Source organism: Trichogramma pretiosum, unplaced genomic scaffold, assembly GCF_000599845.2.
Source record: "Trichogramma pretiosum strain Unisexual culture from Peru unplaced genomic scaffold, Tpre_2.0 scaffold33, whole genome shotgun sequence".
Lineage (NCBI taxonomy): Eukaryota > Metazoa > Arthropoda > Insecta > Hymenoptera > Trichogrammatidae > Trichogramma > Trichogramma pretiosum.
The window spans coordinates 1,665,261-1,688,705 of NW_019641610.1; the positions used below are offsets into that span (position 1 = coordinate 1,665,261).

The window sequence follows — 23,445 nt, forward strand, 5'->3', positions numbered from 1 at the left end:
ATGTAATTATATATTATTTCTTTTGGATTCTATGCATCGATAGAGTATCAAACGAATCAACTTTTTATGTCGATTTTTCCACCTTCCGTACATAGTACTCTTTGACTTGCTCTTCGTTTTTCCACATTTGTTTCTTTTTCTTGCTTCCCTCTCCTGCGTATGGGATACATTTTTTATATATTTCTCGACTGCCATGGCGACTAACTTTCTACATCTTTAATAAACGCCCAGAACCATTCGACGCGTTATATACATGGACATAGTGACTGGCATACTTGATGATACGTCGAAACTTTATTAGGATGAAACTCCAGGTTGTATTATATATAAGCGCACACTTACGCGTGTGCCCTCCCCAGCAGTAGCAGCAGCAGCATTAATTGGATGATGAACCAAAAATAACTTTCGACCCCGCGTGCAGTGAAAAGAGAGAACGAGTTTAATGAGCAAGACTCGACGGTGACTAGGAAAAACTTTTTCCCTACCCTGCACTTTTTACCAACATCGACGTGTAGCTATCTATGTATTTCTCTCTCTCTCTGCCCTTACGTTCAAGGCGTTTTTTTTTCACGTTTATGCTTGGAAGATAGACTAGCTTTAAACGTATTAATATTTGAATGGACGTTTGTGCATGTTTCATGAGCTCGCAAAGATCGTAATAAAGTAGCACGGAATTCTTATTCAGCCGAGTCGCATAATAGAGACTCTTTGTATTATAATTAAGTTTGAGCTGTCATTCAAGATTACTTTTTTTCTAGAAGAAGATAAAATCCTGTTTTAAATCGTTTTTTGATGCAAATAAAAATGTATTGAAGTCGCATATTGTAATGCGAATTCATATCTCAAACGTGCTGAGCCCGAGTATTAGCATTTATATTATGCGTGCGTTTGAATTCGTAAGACAAACGCGTGAATTGTATAAACATCTAGTATGAAGATATAAAACGTCGAAGCTATTCAGGGAAAAAAAAGATAATCGATTCTAGTGCGGATAATCTGATTTCACGGAACAATAGATAAGCTTTTTTTTCGAGCTTTATGAAAAGTTTATGAAGCTCGACTATATATGAGCAAAAGCTTTATGAAAGTTATCAAACAAAATGTTTCACCTTAGTTTGCTGCTTCGCAGCGTTGCTTCTATTGCGGAACGTCAAAGCCGCTTAAAAAAGCAAGAAAAATAACGATGCTCGGGCCGAGCTGACAGCGTTTCACAATTCGAGACATTCTCGCGCGCGAGTCGAATCTTTTTCTCCGTGCGGCATTATACGCGTGTCAGTCAATTTTCACGGGACTAAACAAAGCCTTCGTTTCACACGTGCGCATTCATGCGGCACTTTTTGGTTAAATTAACTCCTTTTTTCTCTGTGGTACAAACGAGGAACGGCCATGGGGACTTTTATCGCAGAAATATCGAGGCAGTCGAGTATGAAACAAAAAAACAGAACTTTAATAAATGTCCATATGAGTGCATTTATTTGCTATACGCTTAAAAAAATTGTTTTCTAATGCCCGAGGCTGCAAAGGAGTAAACACATAATCGGCACAAAGAATGTAAATAGGCCTTATCCAAGTGGTTAGCAAAGCCTTAAAAAATTCGTCGTTGGTAAACACAGTGCGACAGGACCCCTCATCACCCTATAAGCGATTTGAGCAGGACCTGTCCGCTTTTACTCTTCAATCTCTTAATTGAATAATTTTTGCGCATACATACGTTTATTTGCTATATTCACCCTATATTCATTCCGGCATTGTGAAAGTTTAACCAACAGTCATTTGTTATAATCTAGATATTGACTTTTCGAACTACGAGTTTAAGTTACACGATACGCGTTGGATGAGGTCAGTAGACAATTTTTTCATTTTGATAAAATTAATCATAACTATTGATTATTTTGGTTAATTAATACATGTATAATATTTGACATCAATAATGGTATCACAGTAATTGGCAAATTGAAATTATTAGGTGAAATTGAAAAATTGCTCAAATTCTCTTGCTAGTTAAAGAGAAGCTACCAACTTTATATCCGTTCCGAATTCCTGAGATATCATGTCTTCTCCAGCAACTATACGAAAGTACTGAAAAGCTAAGAAAAATATCGACAATTCCATCGAAGCTTTTCCATTTAGAAAATAAGAAAGGGCAAAAGTACCATTAATTACCACTCACCTCACCGTTCGAAAGAACGATTAGTTTTCTTCACCGAACGTATAGCCTTTATCCCAAACATTTTTCATCCCCTTGCAATCGACAACATTGCGGCGTGTAAATAAACCGATCTAAATGACCAACGCCTGTTAAGCCAAATGCGCCAATAGTACTTCTACGAACCAGTATTTTCAATCCTCCGTATTCTGCACTCTTATAAAGAAAAATTGCGTATCGAGAATTGAAGCATGTAGTCGTCTTTCTTGTGCCGTGAGCCAAACGTAAGCAAATAAAATTCAGACCAGTTTTCATTTTTCTGCCTCGCGTTTTATTAAAAAAGCTTTCATTCTCGGGTACCGTGTATATATAAGTATGTTGGGGTGTGTACTCACCTCTTTTTTTTCATCTTCTCAAGTCAAAAGTATATACATCACCGGCATACGGGGGGTTAGACGCGCAGCACAGGAGCAAAAGCAATGCCTTAATAGGATTGGAATATTTAGCGACGCGATGCTCGCAAGGCTTTCGGTCCTGTGCGTTCGAGTATTCCAACGTGTACAGCGGATATAGAGATAGGCTCACTCGCGCGCACTTTGAACATTTTTTCGATTTAATTGAATGCTTGGCAAACAAGGGTCCGCGCGCGACCCTCCCTCCATGACTCTATGTCTGTTGCGTAGTATCATTTTTTTCGTTTTTAATTATTTAAGAAAGTTTCTACTGCAATGAAGAACTTCAATAGGCACTACCATCTGCTTAATAAGCATTACTGCGAATTGGGGAATGTTAATTTTGTAATATCAAGAAAAAAATTCCCGTAGCTTTACACGTAAACATTATCTTTAAGACATGAAATGATTATCATTTGTAGCTTTCTTTGATGTATCAATACATTAAAAAGCCGTCCATAAAATTATACAAACAACTTTAAGATCAGATCCAAGAAATTTTATTACGCTCCAGAACAAAGCTTTCAACTCACCACGTAAGATTAAAAATATATTGTTATCAATTTTACGACTAAAAATTTTTTCCGTGTATTGTTGAGAGGAAAAAGGAAAATAAAAGAACAAAACAATAAATCTTACTTTATATCAACGCGATGGTTCTCTATGCGGTTTTTTACGAGCCCAAGTCATAAAAGTTCTGCACTGAAGCATATAAATAAGGCAAAAGGAAAATTAACCTAACGGAAAAATCCCATTAAAAAATATTCAAAGTATCTCAAACTTTAAATCAATAGATGCTTCTGACAATATAGTTATTTCTGAATTTCATAAAATGATGATTAATGGCAAAAATAAAAAAATGCGTGGTTTCATTAAGAAAGGAGTAAACTTATGAATTTTCCGACCAACGAGCATACAAGATAAATAAAAGATTGGAAAGAAGAAGTTGTTTTTCACACCCGAGCGTACATAGCATATGCAAGTGCATGTCAGCTTCTATGTCGGTTTGATCTCCTTAGGCGAATTTTAAATGCATTTCTTACATGCGTGCTCCACAGTGCGAATACAGATATACATAGATTTTTTTCTTATTCAAGTCTTAGATATATAAAATCGAGTCTTTTCTGCAGCGAGCGTAAACATTGACATTTCTCTCTCGTGCGCATTATACATATATACGTGAGTTTTTCTTTTCTATTTTCGCATCTGTGTACGCGCTCTGGAGCTTTTTCATCTTAAGGATCAGAAAAGAAAACAAAGTCATGAGCTCGTGTGTGAATATTTTTATTTTCCTTTTTTATCTTTCAACAGCTGTGGGTTAGTTTTCCACCTTGTCGATAATCTGTTATCCGATACCTTAAACACGAAGAAAAAAAATGTCACCGTGTCAACAACATTTAATTTTTTTTTTTTTAATAGAAAAATTATTTGTTCAGCTTTATTCTTTATATAAAGATACATTTATGAAATATAATCATAATTTATACATCAAATCCTAATTCAAAATAATATTAATGTTTTCCAGGTAAGCAGTGACAGTTTTTTATGACAATAAACTTATATTGGAGTTGGACGTAACACACTTTATTATCAAAGGTCAGTTAAACATACGTGTGGAAATTCAATAGTATGATCATCAATTTCTATCACTAATAGCGTGCTCATCATAAAATACTAACAAACAAATGCTCAAGTTCACACGGTTCGTATACATGATTTCCGTTGCAAATTCACTTTATCATCGTCATTATAAATGTACTTTCATAGGCGAATTCGGACGTGTAAAAGCCTACTCGGAAGGAGCTTGTAAACCTATCCGAAAAACATTTTCCCCATTCCTCTTTCATCATACCGTGTATAGATAAACGCTTTTAGCTTCCCTCTATAGGTGCAAAGGCCGTCTACCTATAGCTGACGAGGCACTCTTTTGCATCCATTCTCCTCATTTTCTGCTATGTCTCTTTTATACACGCCAACACGTACGCATCGGCACGTATATATACATCCGAGTCATGGCGCTTTTTCCTTTGCGATGGCCCTTTTTTAGTCGTCCACCCCATGGCTTGCGTATCCCTGCTTGCGTATTATATACAACAAGTCTGCATAAGGGAATATATATATAGCTATAAAAAATTATTTACCATATTCGGCTGTAATTCAAGACCCTGTTTGCGCCTCTTTCTCTTTCATTCTCTTTCAGAGTCGCTTTACGCGTACCCCTGCACCGACTGGATAAGTGCGTAGTGACTTTCGGCTTTATGCTATCGCTAGCTTTTCCCTTACTCGCGACTACTCTCCAGGAGAGCGAAGAGTGGAGCTTTTTTCTCGCTACGCACCATCACGGCCACTTCTTGATCGTGCCTCATATTAATTGCTCCCGGCCGCTCGAGCTATACATCGTGGCGTTGCACACGATACAGCCAGCGAGCTTTGTCGCGCGTGCCTTGGATTTTTTTCTCGCGCCATCGTTTGCATTTTCACTTTTCCTCGAGCACGCAGCGATACAGGTACTCTCTCGCTTTTCCGTTTCATGTTTTCTTTCTTGTTTTTTTCGCTTTTTTCTCTCTTCTCACGAAGCGCGAACCCAACCCTTTTCTCTCGGCGCAGCGACCGTCACTACACTCGTTCTAGCTCAGCTCTCTCGGGCTCTTGTGACTTTGACGCCGGTCGTTGTTTATAACGTCGCAAGTGCAGCCCAAGTAGACATTCTCTCTTTCTCTCTTGCTCGCCAGCAGCTTGGCTCATGCTTTTGATGTTACGCGAGAACTCGTCGCCACCGCGCCTTTCTTCTCTACAGTATCATGTTGAATTTTTATTTAATTTTGTTTTAACTTTACTTCGTATCAAGAGGAGTAAGAGATGAGTTATTTTGCTCTCGTTGAGAAAAAATTTTCTTTTTAGTCGGCAGCTGCTTTTCCAGATGCGGTCATGCGTGCACTTTGGTATACTTTCTGTAAGCAGCTCGCGCGCTCCTCGATAATGCTAACAAAATTGAAAATTAAAACTACGTGAAGCATCTTTAAAACGTGAAAAAAACGATATTGCGCTCGCAAGCTTCTAGCATAGTCAGCTGCAACACACAACTTGAACCCCTTTACTCAGATTCTCGTCGAAGAAAGAAAGAATTTGCCGCAGCCGATACCTTTATAAGAATGTGGCATTTTCGACACAATATCTTACAAAGCTGCGGCAGAAGCAGTGAAACTTTCACGTAAATCGGAAAGTGACGAGCGCAGAACATTTTTTTGGTAAAATGCCATACACACACACAATAGGCATCTCAGGCGTCGATCAAACAAAAGAGAGCCAAGAGCTGAGCCGTCTATAAAGAGTAAAGTCACATCGAGCGTACTGCACGCGACAATATCGTACTCGTATCTCTCGGTGCCGACGGCACGCCTATATATAGCTCCAACCAGCCGGGCAGAGTTGATAAAAATGGGTATCGATTTTAGTCTATTATTTTGAAGAAATAAAAAATGCTTCAAGTAAGTACACCCTTCGAGCTTGAGAGTTATAATCATCCTTAAGTTAAATTTATTGTAAAGTTTTTCACCAGCCTATTAAACCATCCGAATGTTGATTAGTATCAGAGTCATAAGGAAGAAACGTTTATGCTGCCATGAACTATGAAGCGAAATAATATCGTCACAACGAAGGGGAGTTATTTGATTCCAGATAACAAATGTATATTTTGTGGAAATGCGCCGAAAAGGACGAAAGATATTTTCTGCGAGCACAAAAGCGCGTGAGATGCTATTATGAGTCATGAAGCATTTATATTAAGCCTTATTGGCTATATTTGCAGATGAAACATAAATAGTTCGAATATTTTGTAAATGATTTTGTCACAGAGGTAAAGAGTAAACTGAGAAAAAATAAACAAATGAGAATCATCTGCTGTTTAAAAGATATATTCTTTGATTTGATGGAACTTGTGACTGCGTATAAAACTACAACTTGATACTCCTGTAACGGGCTTTCTGTAATTACACGGAAAAATATAATGTTATTACATAAACCCTTAAGACATCTTTAAATGAACCCTCTTTGTTATGATTTTTTATGTATTCTTTAAAATGTCCACGCGTGCTTTACTTATTCCCACGCGCAACTCTTAAAACTAATAGTATTAACATCGAATTAAATATCTAGTTATCAAAATAACTAGATAATAACTCTTGTTTTGATGTATTATAAGTGTAAAGTATTCATCACTGACCTTGATTTTTCTCAAAATTTATTCTTAAAAAACACATTTCTAAAAACAACGTAAAAAAATCTAAGAAGGAAATGTCAAATACACATAAAACGACACAAAATTACTTTCAAAACTCAGCAGTCCGAAAAAACATCATTAAATGTTCATGTATTTCATTATATTTCCTAACAATCCAATTATTTTTCGTCCAGCAGTCCATGTCATGAAAAAATTGTTGTAGAAAACAGGCTCGAGTTGAAAATGATAATTAATTGTTATTTCTCGAAAAAGACACTCAGGTAGGAAACGACGCATTGCATTATTTATAATTGCAGCATTGCCTAGTGGGCATGCGTGCGCGTACGTCAATGCAAGCTGCCAACAGAATAGAGCTTTTTTCCTCTTCAATTTCCAACGAGCAAAGGGCTTTGTGAGGTAACGGAGGGTAAATCAGCTCAGATACCACGAATAAACCTGCTAAGAAATATATATGTACGTACATTATACTCGTGCACAGTACGCCAGGAGAATAAAGAAAGATGTACGGCAGGGTCGTGGAATATTTTTATATACAAAGATGAGCGATATCGTAGGTAGTTTTTTACAAGACTAATACCTGAGTGCAATTTTATTCAACCATGCACGTAAGAAAAAAAATTAATAAAAAATTTAATCGGCTAGTATAACGTAGCTAATTATATCCCCTCTAACTCGGTCGTTGTGCTCTATTTAAAAAAATGAATTATCGAAGTTCTCTGTATAAAATGTAATTACCTTAAAAAAATTTAGACTGAAAATCAAGGAAAAGGCTATATAATAGTAAGTTTGTCTCTATCCACGAAACCTTGTGCATGTGTAAATGTCTTTGTGTATGTGCGTTCTAAGAATTATGTAGGAGGAGTATACATAAGTTATCGAACTGGTCTTAATTCATAACTCGACACAGAAACGGAAGTAAACAAAAGCAAACCTGCAAGCTCGCGCTGTTATAAGGGAGCAACAACTCGAGCCCAGTCCAAACACTTGCCTCGAAATTATCTCCCAGTACTCGAGTTTACCTTTGTGCCGTCCTCACAGAGGAATTAGAAATTTCCCCTCTCACGTCTATACGGCGCATCAGGAAATAAAGTGCGATAACGGACTATATAAGTTGCCCAAAGCTCTGCACGTGTATAGCCATGCGAACGCGTCGAAAGAGTTGCCCGACACAGCCACCGTGCATATATGTAAGCCTCGCATGTAGTTTCGTTGCACGATAAGAGAGATAGAAAGAGAAACGGAGCAGTAGAGGATATAGTATGCGAGAGGATCCTCACTTAAAATAATGATGGACCTGAAAGTGAAGCCAATCTATTCGGCCTCTGATTGGTCGACTGACTTTTGACTCGAGTCGAAACGTAATTCCTTTTCCTTTCTTCTAACTTATAAAAAAGAGATGGACCTAAAAGTGAAGCCAATCTATTCGGCCTCTGATTGGTCGACTGACTTTTGACTCGAGTGGAAACGTAGTAAAGTGACATCTACGGTCAAAATAGCAACTTTTTCGAAACTGACTGAAAAATGTACGCGCGCGAAGCGCGCCTGACAGTTGCTAGTGTACGTATACGTGTCGTATAAGAGAAAGAGAGACGGGCTACTGATCGATTCTTCGGGTTTTTCTTCCTTCCTGTCTGCCTCGTGCGCCTGTCTACCTGCCGCCTATGTATATGTATATAAGTAAGTAGGCTGCATGTAGCTGGTAGAAGTTGCGGTGAGTCCGGCCGTGTTTCAGCTCTGGCCTTCGACTCGCAACTGGTCTGCGGTTCCCTTAGATTTCCACCCATGAGAATTGCCAATAGATCTTCCGAGACTGAACAGAGGCAGTAAGGGTAAACACTAAAAGTGTCGTCACAACTACATGCTATGTTTGTGCCCGTTGGCTTTGGTAAAATTAAGCGTGAGCTAATCATTGGCTAATAGAGAAGCCTTCTCTAAAATCTTCCATCAACCTTACAAATTAGCTAAAATAACCAGTCATTTTAATCAGGAATCGGTGAAGGTTGTTCTTCCATGCAGATGTATACATGCCCCATAGGTGCATAGTACGGACACTTGGAGTATATTTGGCGCAGAGCGAATCGCACACTCGGGCTAATATATAGAGCAGTTATACTGCGCTGCAAGCCACTCGGACACGCGATATGCTTTCAAGCTCTAAGCATACATGATGCACTGCTCGTAACAAATGTATGACGTTAAGCACTTGGGCTGGCTCCGAGACCTTAATGGCCCTTCCTCAACTGCACAGCTACTTAGCCCTGGCAGATAGAATATTTGATTTAAGCCGAGTATAATTTTGCCTTTAATGCGCGCCCTGCGTACAACTAAGACCGAGTGTGCACACTGTCGAATTTTCCAATAATCGCGCATGCTAGCGCGTCAGCTCGTAGAAATATAAACACGGTATATTTCGTAAGAGTTCGAGATGGCGGCGAATTCGCCTGTCCGAATACGCCGTATGTACTTATACAGCTGACAAAATCAATATATCACTGGGGAGAGTCAGCAAGTCTCTCGGACATCATTGCGCGTCATATTCTGGGCGAGCTTAAGATGCTGCTGCTATATTACAGATAGCTGCTGACTGGCCATGTTGCGAATCTGACGCGAGCTAGAGCTCCGAGTACTTATACAGCTCGACCGCGCGCCCCGTACTTCGGCTTTTGCTGGCGCGTACCTAGAGCCTCTCACCCCCCGTTGAGGGGATTTACTCGGGAATCGCCAAAGTTCTTCCAACAAGAAGCTCCAACTGAGAACGACAAGGAGAAGATCGTAGTGCTCGTCCGAGTCGTATACATCCGATCGACGCATATATGCGAGTGCACGACTCGACGCTCACGTTCTCGGATGCTGATATCTGTATCGCATTTCGTGTAAGTGCTTCTTTTCGCTTCGCGCGAGCTATCTCCCTCACGCGGCTCTATATAACAAGTCGATCTTATACATTTTACACACCTTGCGAAGTATCTACTCGTTTTTTGTCCTTCTTATTCACCTCCTGTTTTCTGATACTTTATGCGGGAAAAGGAGTCATCGTATCATGTAATATTCCTTAAAACGACTCTTTTTTTGCAATGAAACTTTTGCGGGTATGACAAATGACCATGTAGCCAACTAGCAACAACAAAAGACTTCGATCATGAAATTGTCGCATACCTCTCGCGAACTTTTATTGTTCAAGACTTGCCGTCTCTTTTTTGACTTACTGAGCTTTACCTTTTGTCAGTCGAGTACGAATTTGATTAATACATTATAAAAGTTAATATTTTAATGGTAGAACTGTTGGCAATACTTAAAATTATTGAATATCTATTAGGATGATGAAAAAAAATTGTTTTTATTTTTGTAAATAAACATTTTAAAACAATAACATCCTACTATTGAACAGCACATTCGTTTGCAAATACACTTACGATAATTTCTTTGTTTCGCTCGATCGAGCGAAAATTTTCTGTACATTAGGAGCATGATTGTAATTTGATAAAGACAGTTGACTTTTTTTTCTTTTTTCATCGGAACCACCAGTTTGTCGGAACACTGAATTATTACATAGGAACGTATTCTTAAATTCGAAGCTGCGACCTCTGATTACTATGTACATTCCATCAGGAATCTATGTACCTTTGCTCTCTGCGTTTCCCTTCTTTTCTCCCTTCTCCTTTCTCTATGGCACTTTTACTTGGCCGGATACATAGTTAGAAAGAGATCGAGAGAGATAGCTACGTAGCAGAACAGCATCAATCGAATTCGAGTACCTTCACCTTCAATTCTCATATACCTACTATATATGCATGTATATCCACACCTATAGATGTTCCTTAGCTACGATCGGCTATCTTCTTTCTACCTACCTTTTTCAGCGCCACCGACTTTTGTCTCGCTTCGTTCAGTTCTAACGTATACATATCATTGCATACTCTATTCAATGCATGCGCCGAGTACCAGTCTGTAGCATCATCTTGGTCGACGTTTATTTGTACCACCTGCACGCCAAATACTTTTTATAGACGTTCAAAACTGCACAAACGCACGCAAGGACGTATTTATATTTTAGAGGTTCAACTATGACTGGACTAGGCAGATATTCTGCTTAAAGCTTGAGTTCAAGAAAAATCGAGGAGAAAATGTTGAGCGCATAAAGCAGAGACCCCTTATAATGCATAACTGAACGCGGATGTGATGTATTCAAGAACGCTTATTCAAAAATATGGACTAAAAAAAGTGCGTCACAGTACTAGGTACTTTTGCACAAAAGCTACTAAAATGCTTTTAGAATAGAATCTTTTTATTATCTTAAAAAAAAAAAAAAATTGCAGTAATATTTGAAAAGCTTCAAATATTTAATGCTTTGGCTAAATAATATGATCAGATTTATTATCCTTGAATTAGACATTTAAATAACCCTTGTAATTGTTGAATACAAATATGAAATTGTTAATACAGCGAACGAATATGCTTCTAAAATTGCTTTTACTAATCCACTAATTAATCCTCTTTAAAAAATGATGGGCTAATAGAGTCAGTTTCAATTTGTTGATAGAGTAACACGGCCGAATGTGTCAGTTTTTAGTCTATCTATTGTATACTGCGTGTTCGATAAGATTTTCTATAGAAGGCACATGCGAGTCGTAAAAAAAACACTTAAAATTAAAAGAGTTCGAAGCTCGCTCCAAAGCGATAAGTAATAATTAGAAATTTGATGATAACAATCATCATAGCAACTAAATTTTAAATCAAAGAGTTAATATATTATATATGAAAGCAATATATTATTAGCTATGATTAATATATTATATGTACAGCTAAATAAATTCAATAGATTACAGTAAATAACAATATCATAATTGCATTATCAAAATTATAGACAATCTAATAATGTATTTTATAATAAATTCTACGCTAGAAGCCTTAATAATTTTTGCCTCAAATCGAAACTCAGCTAAATTATCTCCTTTGTTATCGCGTATGCAGTGTCGGTGTGTCATGGCGTTATTGGGCGATAAAGCGATCACTTATCGACGTCTAAGTGAGTCGATTGTCACCTCTGAAATATCTTTTACATGCAGGCACGCAGCAATGGGAAGAAATAAAAGCCCCTTCTCGGCATGACTACAGCACGCACGCAATGACGCGCCTTCTCTTATTCGAGGAGGAAGCTCGAGAGCGCACGGACAATCGAGAACGACGTCGTTCGACGCCCGTAAAAAGCATTGCTCCCCCGAAAAGATGACCTTGCTGGTATACTTATATGTGCAGTCTGATTACGCAGTCAGTCAATGGCGCGTCGCGTGTCGCCGTATACACGTAGTGTGTAGAGGCATCGATCGATGCCGCTTGTACTTGTTGCTTTCGGTATATGTGCCTATACAAATGTACATAAGTGTATGTGCGTGTGTGAGCCAGCGGAGTATATCCGATGAAATTAAGCTCATACGTACGGTATGAGAGAATAGGATAAGAAGAGACTGAAGCTCAGCGAGGGTAAGAGACTACCGGCTCGAGCCGCTCAATAGTACAGTTTATTCGACGCGATTACTGATTACGTATGTATATAGCAGTATTACATATAGCGACGCACGATTCGTTCGATGCCGGTGCTCGAAGCCAACAAGTCGCGCGTACTCGCGCAATCATTGCCTATATACGTATACTACATGAATATAGCGAAGGGTGGCGCACCGCCGACACGACTTTGTTTGATGTGCTATTATCAGAGAAACTGCGTGTGCACGGATTTCTCGCCGTGGCACTCGCTCCGTTCTTGATGTATGTATATTAGAAGCTCGCGTATATAATGTTAGGAGCTTGCGTGCATCAAGGAGCGGGCGATGACTTATTTGTCATTTTTGATTGGCACGACTGTACGTATGCGTATATTACGATGCTCCTCTGAGCGATCCGTTGATTAGTTGATTCAGACGTTTCGCGAGCTCACCGATCGACGTGACGCGCAGCAGCATATCCAATTTTCCTATCAAATATTATACATACATCCACAGTCCGTTGTCTGGATTTGTGCATTATAATATATATGAACGGTTTGAGTTGTACGCCGATTCTCGTGGGAGGAATCAAGCGAAATAATTGTTCACGCCAATTCAAATTATAATATGTAGATTATTATTATATAACGCGCGCATAATAAGTTCAATTTTATCCTAACATTGTGCCCGCTATTATTAATGCGCAATATTCGTTTGTTTGATCGGATTATTGATCTGTTCTCGAAATGAATGTTGTGATTTTATATTAACCAGTTAACTCAACGAAATCAGCGCAATTTATAATTATATTCTCTCGTTATTACAGCAGCCAACGTAATTAACACGATTCATCAATTCCATATTATAATTTTTATTAAATAATTCATTACGCTTACAGAAAATATTTACTTTTCAGCGTTGAAAAATAACATTATGTTTAAAATAAATAAGCACTTGATGCAATTAAAATAGTTATTATAAATAGCAACAATCTATTTTCATGTTCTTTTCAGAACTCTCACAACTTTAACAAGGTTTATTAGTTTATCTCAAAAAAATGTATCAGAATTTAAAGACAGTAAACACTATAACTATGGGTAGTTGGAAATTGGCAAGTTTACAAAAAAATGGGGTGCTTATAAACTCGTAGTCAAAAACTCATAATACCTTTGAAACCGCATATCCCTGTACTTATTCAAAGATTTTATGATACTTCTTTGAGATTATCGAAACGATTGCATACTATAATAAGAACATGAATGTTCCAGCCATTCGTTTGGGTTACAACGCATTCAAACATACCTTCTTAGATGAAAGTGTCGCATTGTAGTTGTTCACCAGCCACGCAAAAGCCACTTAAAAACTTTGTATTTATAATGGCAGTAAATAGCTGCAAACGAAAATTTCTGTCTCACAAACGTGTATAACTTTCTCATGATCACGTTGGCTAATTTTTTGCGACTTCACTCCCAAGCAGCTGAAAGAATCTCGTTCAATCGATGAATACATCTGTACTTTTGCCTTGTATAAAGCGAAAAGTTCAAATCAACATCGGAAACCGCTCAATCGAGTAAATTGCTCAACTCAATATGTTAAGGCAGCAAGTAGAAGTGCAGAAAAAGCCCGTTACTCGATCGCTTCGAGTAGCTCGGATTATATCGTACAGATGTAGGAGTGGGAAATGGAAAATTGCGAATTGACAGTAAAAACACGTATTGAGAAGTTGTAACGTCGAATTGACCTCTCATCTTATATCCCTCGACGAGCGAGACACGTCAAAAAACACACTCCGGCAATACGAGAGTAAACGTCGCGAGTCGAGAAACGGGTGTGGACAGTTGTAATTAAATGGGACGAAGAAGACGAACTCCTCAAAGGAAGCTATTTCTTGCAGGCAGAAGCTACTAGCTAGCTCTGTTGCGGCTGGTAGCGCGCTTAGTTGTCGTCGTCGTCGTCGATCGATGTCACAAGCAACGCGGCGAAATCAATCAAGCTGCCCTCGAGGCAGCCATCCTCCATCTGCCCCCACCCCCGCACGCGTCGCGCGCTTATAAGGCTTATACAGCGGGTACACTGGCTCGTACTGCTACTTCCATAGTGTGCAGGCAATGGCGGGCGGCGACCGAGACAAGAAAGAGAGATGGTGCATGAGAGCTGTACGAGAGCAGCACACTCGAGAGTGTAATGCTGTAACTTCGTTACGTGTTATATACTTCCCTTGTGAACTCGAGTATAATGCCAGTATGTGTGTGCGCGGGACTTTGCCCCGGTTTCGATTTGGCCGAGCGAATATCATGTACTACTTCGAGCCAGCTGGTCTTTGTATCGTTGTAATGCATATGCTCAGCAATATAGCTAATACACAGCCATCGCTTTATAACTAACAGTTCGGGCTTTGACTCGCTCGTTTACATTTCACGTCCTACTTCGATTCCAATCTGTCAGTAGCTTGTTGCATCGCGCGCACACCAACTGTACTACGATTCTCTTCCGTTACAGTGGACATTTCACGTTCGCAACAAAAGTCGCAATTTTTTAGGATCGCGTCATTTAAAGAATCATTGAAACGGCATGGGGTTCGATTTAGTGATAAACTACTGCGATCCACTGCGGTTTATCTCGTTCGAGCGATCGAGCCTCGTTGTGCAAGCGCTGCATATCAGCAGATCGAAGCGCAAAATTTCATTCAGATGCAAATGAGCACTTCATTGTGCTCAATCGGGATGTCGCGCGGAAGGAGTTCACTTTTAGCGCGTCTAGCGCGGGAGACTTGATATTTTACGCGCTGCATTTCGACAACTCGCCCGACTCTTATTTCTCCCTTTTTTTTCTTTTCGCTTTGTATATTCTCTTTTAACCACTTCTATGATCGCTGCTAGCTTTTAATTTTAAGTGTGCATAAAGAAGAGAGTCTATACGAGGAAAAAAAGAAAGCAAAAGAAAAGGTATAAGAGTTATATGCGAGGGGTACAAGGAGAAGACGTTTAAATTTGCCGAGGCTTTTGTCAGCGCATGATCGATTTTAAAATTCCTTAGGCTCTTTTCTTCTTTCTTGAGGAGGCAAGACCCCCTTGCTGCTTCTGCTACTTCGAAAGAGGTTTATTTTTTAAAAGCTTTTTCATAATGGAATGAAGGAAACGTTTTAAAAGTCTCGATTTATGACTGCGTTGCGCCCACCTGCTTGTGCTTTATAAAACGGTACGAAAATTACATTGTACTTTGTTTCGATTCTTATTTTTTGCTGCATAATATTCATCAACGATATCGTTATTAAATCACAAAACAAAAAAAGTCGCACTGATACTCGCCAGATGAATCATTAAACTGTCAACGTAAAAACTGTCTAAAACATCAAGAAGAAAAGTAAACAATGATTATGCACAAAGTAACAAGTGCGATGAGTCAAAAACAAGTTGGCAAGCAATAGTTGCGAGGTTTATTTGAATCGCTTGGCCTCGTTACGCCCACGCGGTTACATATACGTACAAACTGTTCACATTTATAGCTATCTCTCGACACCATTATTCAATCGGATAAACGCGTTTGGCTCCCTCGATCGAACCTCATTATCGTATTAATCAAACATTAGCCTCAGCCCGATTCACTTGTTTTCTCTTCAGTCGGGCACTCAAAGAATCGAAATATACATATACTCTATATATATATTACCAATTAGCCATTGTTCATATTCGAGCGAGCAAACATCATTATGCGTCGAGGGGGCTGCGTTCGCAGCGTTTACTATTAGCGAGTCGCGCGATCGGCCTAGCTAATTATTGCTCCGCCTGAATTGTAAATAATAAGCTTTTGCCAAACTTGCTAACGTAGATAAATATAGGTATATATACGGGAGGCATACGCACTGGCAGGCTTGTCGAAGCTTTCCGCGACCCTGTTTATTTACCCACCAAACGTGAAACGTATTTATTTCGCATTTAAATAGACCGAGAAGGTGAGAGCGATAGAGCAAAAGACAGAGAGGGAGGGAGAGAGAGAGAGAGAGAGAGAATGTGTTAACGAAGCAGTTTCTGCAGTCTGACAGCCTCATATAGTCGCTGCAGTGTTGATGATTAAAAAACGAGCTCGCGCGCAGTACAGTCGAAAACGATTCCGATGTCGAAGCTTTACAGGCGCGGCGACGGCAGCAGCGGCAACTGCAAGAAGCTTTTGATTGTAAAAGCGTAAAGCTCAGAGTTGGCGCAAATAAGCGTGCGAAGCTTTGGCGGCACAAATGATACTTCATGCACTGCAAAGTTGCGAGGATTTACTTTACAAGCTTTCGCGCTTTTAACTCTGCGTGTTACATATACCTATACAGACAGTGCGTGTGCGTGTGTGTGTGTGTGTGTGTGTGTATGTGTGTGTGAGTGTGTATGTGTGGGTACTGGTACGCCCCAGACTGAGAGAACTGAACGGGTGACGGCTCTTCCCTAATGCTGCCGCCGCGGCCGCCGTTGCCGTTGCCTCAGTTCTACCTATATATACAAGCACACACAGAGATTTGTCTGCGACACCCATGTACGTATACACGAACATACACCGTTCTGCTCCGGCGCCGACGAATGCCTGAATTGGCAAATGAGCTTCATTCGATCATAAAGTGTATACGTGCACACGAACGAGTAATCTGAAAAACAAAAACGTCGCGAGAACTTTTCGCAATTTAATGCTCGCAGACGCGAATAATGACAATTGACTTTTGTTCTCTTTTCCTCTAGGTAGCTGCGAGTATGCAAACGTGAAAGGCGCGAAAGCTCGCGTGTGCAGGTGTACGGGTGATTTTGCACAATTCCGCATTCATTCATTAACGCGACGAAATGAAAAAGTCGAGCTTTTCATACTTATGCATTTCAAAGCTCTAAGCTTCGACGACCATAGCTACATACGTAGGCTTTGTAGAAAAAAAAACAGCTGCAGCTGTACACAAACTCGCAATCGTCGCAATGACAGTATAATATCTAGCTAGCCGGAGCAGTCGCGGTTACAACTCATCAAGCTTAATGCAAGGTGTGCAATCGACTGCGATGGAGCGTACGGCTGCAGACTGTTATTGTTGATGACGGCGACGCCGAGCTGCATTACTACTACCACTACCACGACTACCATCACTACTACTACTACCACTACTACTATTGTGCGCAGGCAAATCCCGAAGATGGAGTAATTAACGTCGCGGTGAGAAAGTGGACGTGCGTCGTGTCAGCGATAATCAGACAGCGGAAATGTGCACACTCGCCTCTCCCCCCTGCCCCCTTTTACCCCCTCACTCTCTCACCCTCTCGCTCTATCGCTCGTCTGCCTCTTGCGAGCTTCTAGTTCGTCCACCCGCCCCAAAGTAGCTGGACCACGTCACAACGAGACCTCATGTCAGCTAGCATTTGTGTGACTCTAGCGTCGCAATTCGGTCCCATCGTCTGCGTCGGGTGGTTCCTACCTGTGACGTATATTTACGCGCTCGACCACGTATAAATCGAATTTCGATCGAATCGTATATAGATATTATAGTATACATCTATTCGAGATTGTCGCACGTAGTATACGTTTAACAAGTTGTAGAACATATAGTTATGTCAACAAGTCATAAGTTAACTTTTTGTAACGAGTATCAAACAAGTAATAATGCAAAAACCAATTTCCATCCGGTGAATCTAATCAAGTACTCGATAAAAGTAACAGTTCGCATTAGGATGAATCAATACACTTTGAAAAAATCGCCGACTTAAGAAAACTGTCGAGTACTTCGTTAGCGAAGCGAGCCAAGTTGTAAAAAAAACAAACAAGTAACAAGTGATATAAAAAAAGTTCCATTGATATATAGATGTTTCTGCAGATGGACGAGCCAAACACGTTGGCGCAGTCTGACACGAGTATAAGTCAGTCGGATGTGTTCTGCAGATGGAATAAGAAGAGAGAGAACGAGAGAGAGAAAGAAGAAAAGAGATAGACTCGCGTGCACATCTCAAAAGAAAAAGAATAAAAAATCAAGAGGGAAAATACAAGAGGAAACGAGCTATGAAATAAAAGATGTAGAGCTCCAGTTATAGAGCAAGAGCAAGAAGGAGCGAGTACGAAGCAGAGGAGAACGAGAGAAATGAGAAAGAAAATGAGGAAAATTCGAAAGAATAGGAAAAGTATGACGTGGTGATAAGCGGAAGTGTATAGCTCTGGCGCAGCCACACTACTGCACTTACAAGGAGGGCACAGATGTACCTATCGTATCCTTCCACCAATATAGTGCGAGTACGAGAAATCAAGTGAGATGTGCTGCAGTGTAAAAATTCCAGAGCCATACAGCCGAGCAAACTAGAGTAAAAGATAAGACGTTCTCGAAAAGATTTGCTTACGATGCTCTTTCGGGGCCGCGTAATCGTTTTCCAGCTCGCTTGTGTATAAACTGGCGCGCGCTTGATCGCTCCGCACCGCCTACGCCACCGCTTCAATGCTCATTACTGCGAACGCAGATACATAATACCGAATGCACGAAAAGATTTTTTTCACCGTTAAGCAGATCGCAAAAATCTCGAAATCAACTCGTAAAATTGTATGTAAAATCGCAAGCGTTTTTCTAATACTCGGGCCACGATATATCGAAAATATTCGATACATTATTTTGATTGTTATAATTTTTTTATATGTAAACAAATCATCATTACTGTCATTTCAACATGATAAAATGAAACTATTACCCAAAGATTATATCCCAATGTAGAAGCGACGCTTTTTAAAAGTGAATCCGGAAAATTGAATGAAAATTCAAGGATCACTGAGTCAACATCGTCGAAATTTCACCAGTTGTTTATCTATACACTTGCAATCTCTCTAGCCTTGAAGTATGTACATAGAAATCTTAAGCGACAATAACGCGCTGCCGTGATGCGACAAACATAATAACGTTCACGAAATAGCTCTCACTCTCGTTCGAGACATTTACTCTTTGAGTTAAATTGGAATTTCTCTTTATTCATACTATTTGTTTGACCTCGAATGAATAATGTCATGAAAAAGTGGAAATTTTGAATCTTTACCAATTATCAATGGTACATACAAAACAGAGAGTATATATAAATCATTAATTAATTTATATCTATGGAAATGAAAACAAACAGAGGCAAGTGAGCAGGGGCGAGTTCATTAAAATGTCGAGACGGTGAAATCGATCGAGTAAATCAAGCGTGCCATGCTAGAGAGAGAGAGAGAGAGAGAAAAACTGCAGACATATAACTGCGAATGTAGTTGCTTATACACGAGCACACACACATATACCCTGAAACTTGGCATTCCAATCAGTCGAGCTCGAGTGTGCTAAGTGAGTCTAGCTCTCATTATATTCGCTCGTTGTGAATGTGAGCGTCGTGCGCTGTGCGTGTCGTCTATATATCTATACGAAATCGGGCATATATCTCAACGTGCTCTCGGGCTCTTGAAAAATCCATATCGTTGCGCAGCTATATATCGACGCGCGGCTAGATCGATCGTCGCGTTGGGTCTAAATAAATTGAGCCAGGGGAAGGCTGCGAAGGGCCTCGAGACAATACTCCCTGGAATCTCCATTCAGCTACACACAGCAGCATTCGAATTCGAAGGATTATATAAACCGAATGGCTGACTGTGTATGTAACAGCGGCGTGGGTAAGAGGAAGGGGCTCGAATTCTCGCGGCCGGTTAATTGCCGGCAAGGCACGCGCGACTAATGGCTAGAAGTGGCGCGAAACAGATAGCGAATGAATGCCGCGCGGCTATACCCACTGCGTATACATCCGTGAGTCCGGCTGCCGGGAGCGGCTCTTGTATTAGTATAAGCGGAACAGCCAGTATATATATCCACCCCAACGACTTGCCGCTGGGAATTTCCAAGCTAAGACTGTCTATGTTGCCGCTGCCGCTGCTGAGACTACTGCGAATACCTTTAAGCATTTGCCATACTCCAACAAGAAATGCATTCATCGCAGAAGCTATAACAGCCTTAGGAAGATGCTCTCTCTCTCTCTCTCTCTCTGACCTGCTTCTAGCTATTCTATACGTGGAATTTATACATGTACATGCATACGTAGAAAGAAAAAAAGAGGAAAAAGAATACATTATACCATGCAGTTAAAGGAAGAACGAGAGAGTAGAGAATTTTTTCCTCTCTCTCCCTCTCCCTTCTCTGGCCTCGCTATGCGCTCGGTGCGCATCGAGCTCGGGGATTTGCTTTTTTTACTCCTAGGTGGATTACCCAACGAGACTCGTATGATTTTTGACGTCGTTTTCGGATATGCGCGTGACTTGACTCCTATACTCTTCCCGAAGTATCCTCTGGCAAATATGCAGCTTTTGAATTTTTCAGAGTTACATATACTCTCGTTTAATATAGTTTAATTCGGCACTGATTTGTATGAAATAATGATGAATGTTTAATTTAAAAAGATAAAACGATGTTTCCTTTGAATTTGTTTCTCCATTTCACTTGTCAGGGATTTTGCAGTTTTTCACGATTAATTATAACGTAAACCTAACTTCTACAGAACTCCGTAAAACAGAAAATTTAAACGACGAGCCAATAGCTGATCGTGAACGGGCTCACGAAAAGCAGCGACATTTTCAAGTAAGAGCGACAAAACGAGAGTTGAAATTTAATCAAGTAGTCATAATGCAGCGTGTCGTGCACACATAGGTAGCACATCGTAGCCGATACAGAGATAATTTCGAAATTCAGCGCGCCATAAATCAGTTGCTCTTTCGATTAAATCTAGATAAGATATAGAAACTGGTAGTAGAGAGTACAGCCTATAATATGGACGGCATAAATACGGTGTAAAGCAAAGGTTTGAGGATTGCGAAATTGAAATTAATTCAGCGGCGCGTAATTAGTCACGTCTATATACATTACATATATTGCACGCATAGCGCATATTATATATTATATTCGTACGAAGCATGTGTCTCCCCAGCACCCCATTTGCGCAGCCGGCAATGGGGAATTTAAGTCGCGTCTCGCATGTCCCAGCGATATCCATGGGATCTGCTCCAGGAGAGCGAAATTCATCTTTGGGCGAATTTCTCGCAAGATTGAAGCTGGACGGGAGTGGCTTAAGGGAGCAGCCAACTAGTACAACCGCTGTGGCGTTTGTCACTTTTACTCTCCCGTCTTATATTGAAATTGATATTTCGTTTATTTTTCAGATAAAGCGTTTTCTCTTTTCCAACGTTTACAAAGCCTCAAAGAGACAGTTTCTTTCGACATGGTGACAAAAATTCATATTATGAATCAAAACATGCGATTATAGCTACGTAAGGGTGGAGGAAAATCGATTCAATGCCCTTGGACATTTCGAGGTATCAGTGTACGAATATATATTTTGCCAAGCAGTCAATCAATTGCGGCCAGACGCAGAGTAATAAGCTGAAAAACGTAGGCGCCAGCTATGTTGTCGTAACAAATCCGCACTCTCCCCCTCGATACATAATCACAGTTTAGTCACTTCCCTTGACATTTGGCCCGTCACTCAATTATTCCTCGCGCACTTGGATCTCCTATTGTCTGCAATGTTGATGCTATTTTCTCTCCCTCTCCTTGTCTCTCTCTCTCTCTCTCTCTTTCTCTCTTCCTTTCGCCCGACTGAGGTGATCTATCTTTTCTCCGTCGCTAAGGGAATATATCTGCAAAGACGACGGAGGACGATGGTTTAGGCCACCTTTTGTTATTTGTGCACTCGCTCGCGCGTTGTTTGTTCTCTGCCTCCTCTTTCTCTCTCTCTCTCTCCCTCTCTCTTTATTCTCAACGAAAATCCCTCTACCTTTGGTCCTCCGACTGACGCAGCTACGTTCAATCTTTTACTCTTCTATCTATCTTTTCTTCCGTCTTTTAGACGTACGACGGCTATGCGCCTTCTTTCTCGCTTCTACGTTCGTTTCTTTTTTTTTCTTTGCTTTTTTGCTCCTTGTCTATCTATCTCGTTGCGCTACTGGACGATGTCGACGACGTTGTGAAAGAAAACGCATATCTATACGTATACTACCGGTGTCTGAAATGTTTTCTCTCTTTTTTTCGCTCTTTTTTTTTCCTTTTTCTTTTTTTTTTATTTCGTCTTTAAAGCGCAAGCAGACACAGCTCGCGCGTGGCACAACTTTACCTGCAGGGAATTAGCGAATTATTAATGAGCTTTTTTGCAAGCTTGTATATGTGCCTATATATTCGTACATGCACATCAGTCTAAGGCACTGACATATTGCTCTTTGAGCTAATTGATTTACGAAGATTGATCGTTGCGGCACTCTTATATTGCACCTCGCACATACACGCCCATGTATTATATAGGATACAGAAACTGGGGATCGCTCGAAAGCTGAGGGTGCAGCACGTGTTCTTAACACGAACGATTTGTCATTTCTTGATTTTATATCCTGGCGTCTTATTAAATTGAACTTCGATTGTATGCTAGACTTCATTAAGTTGATCATCGATTATGATTGATAGGCATCGGATTGTCATCGAACGTATATCCGACTGATAGCAGTGACTAGAGGTACTCGAGTCATGTTACCATGCCAAAGGCTCCGCCGGCTTCGGTCTTGTCAACTCCCTTATCCTTGGTATTCGAAACTGATACACGGGCAAATGGGAGATACAGCTCTCTCAAAGCAAGATAACAAACACTCAAAAGATAAATATCTTCTTTTTTCGCATAGACGCATGGCGTGCAAAGGAGGGAGGAAAAGGATAAAGGAGGCGGGGGCAGATAGAAATGCGAAAGATTGATTTTTTCATCGTTGATGCGTGTGTACATACATATACACTTGCGGCATAGTAGAGCACAGCAGCGGCGGGTCCTTTGTCTGTCTCCGCGAGCGAAAGATCAATCTGCGGTCTGTGCACGGCACAGGAGAGAGAGAGAGAGGCAACCACTCGCGCGGCTGCAGTACACACGCGCGCTTATACTGCTACGTACACCGGTCTCTCTCTCTCTCTCTCTCTCTCTCTCTCTCTCTCTCTCGCATATATACGTGTGCGCGCGAACGCAGCCAAAAGCCATAAATTTCGACGCGCGATTCGAACCAATACCACCGTAGCTGCGCACGTGTACATGCATACGCCGTCGCAGTTCGTATAGGTACATCCCTCACAGGACGCGGCGGCGTTTCGCG

General features: G+C 40.4%; 1 protein-coding gene across 1 annotated transcript in view; it reads left to right on the forward strand.

Annotated features, from left to right (window-relative positions):
* Window positions 1-4,144: 4,144 nt before the first annotated feature.
* Window positions 4,145-23,445, forward strand: part of LOC106648888 (discoidin domain-containing receptor 2-like) — a 39,387-nt gene continuing 20,086 nt past the window's right edge. The window contains exon 1 of the mRNA XM_014366036.2: window positions 4,145-4,194. The gene's annotated coding sequence lies outside the window, so the exon portion shown is untranslated. The remainder of the gene's footprint in view (window positions 4,195-23,445) is intronic.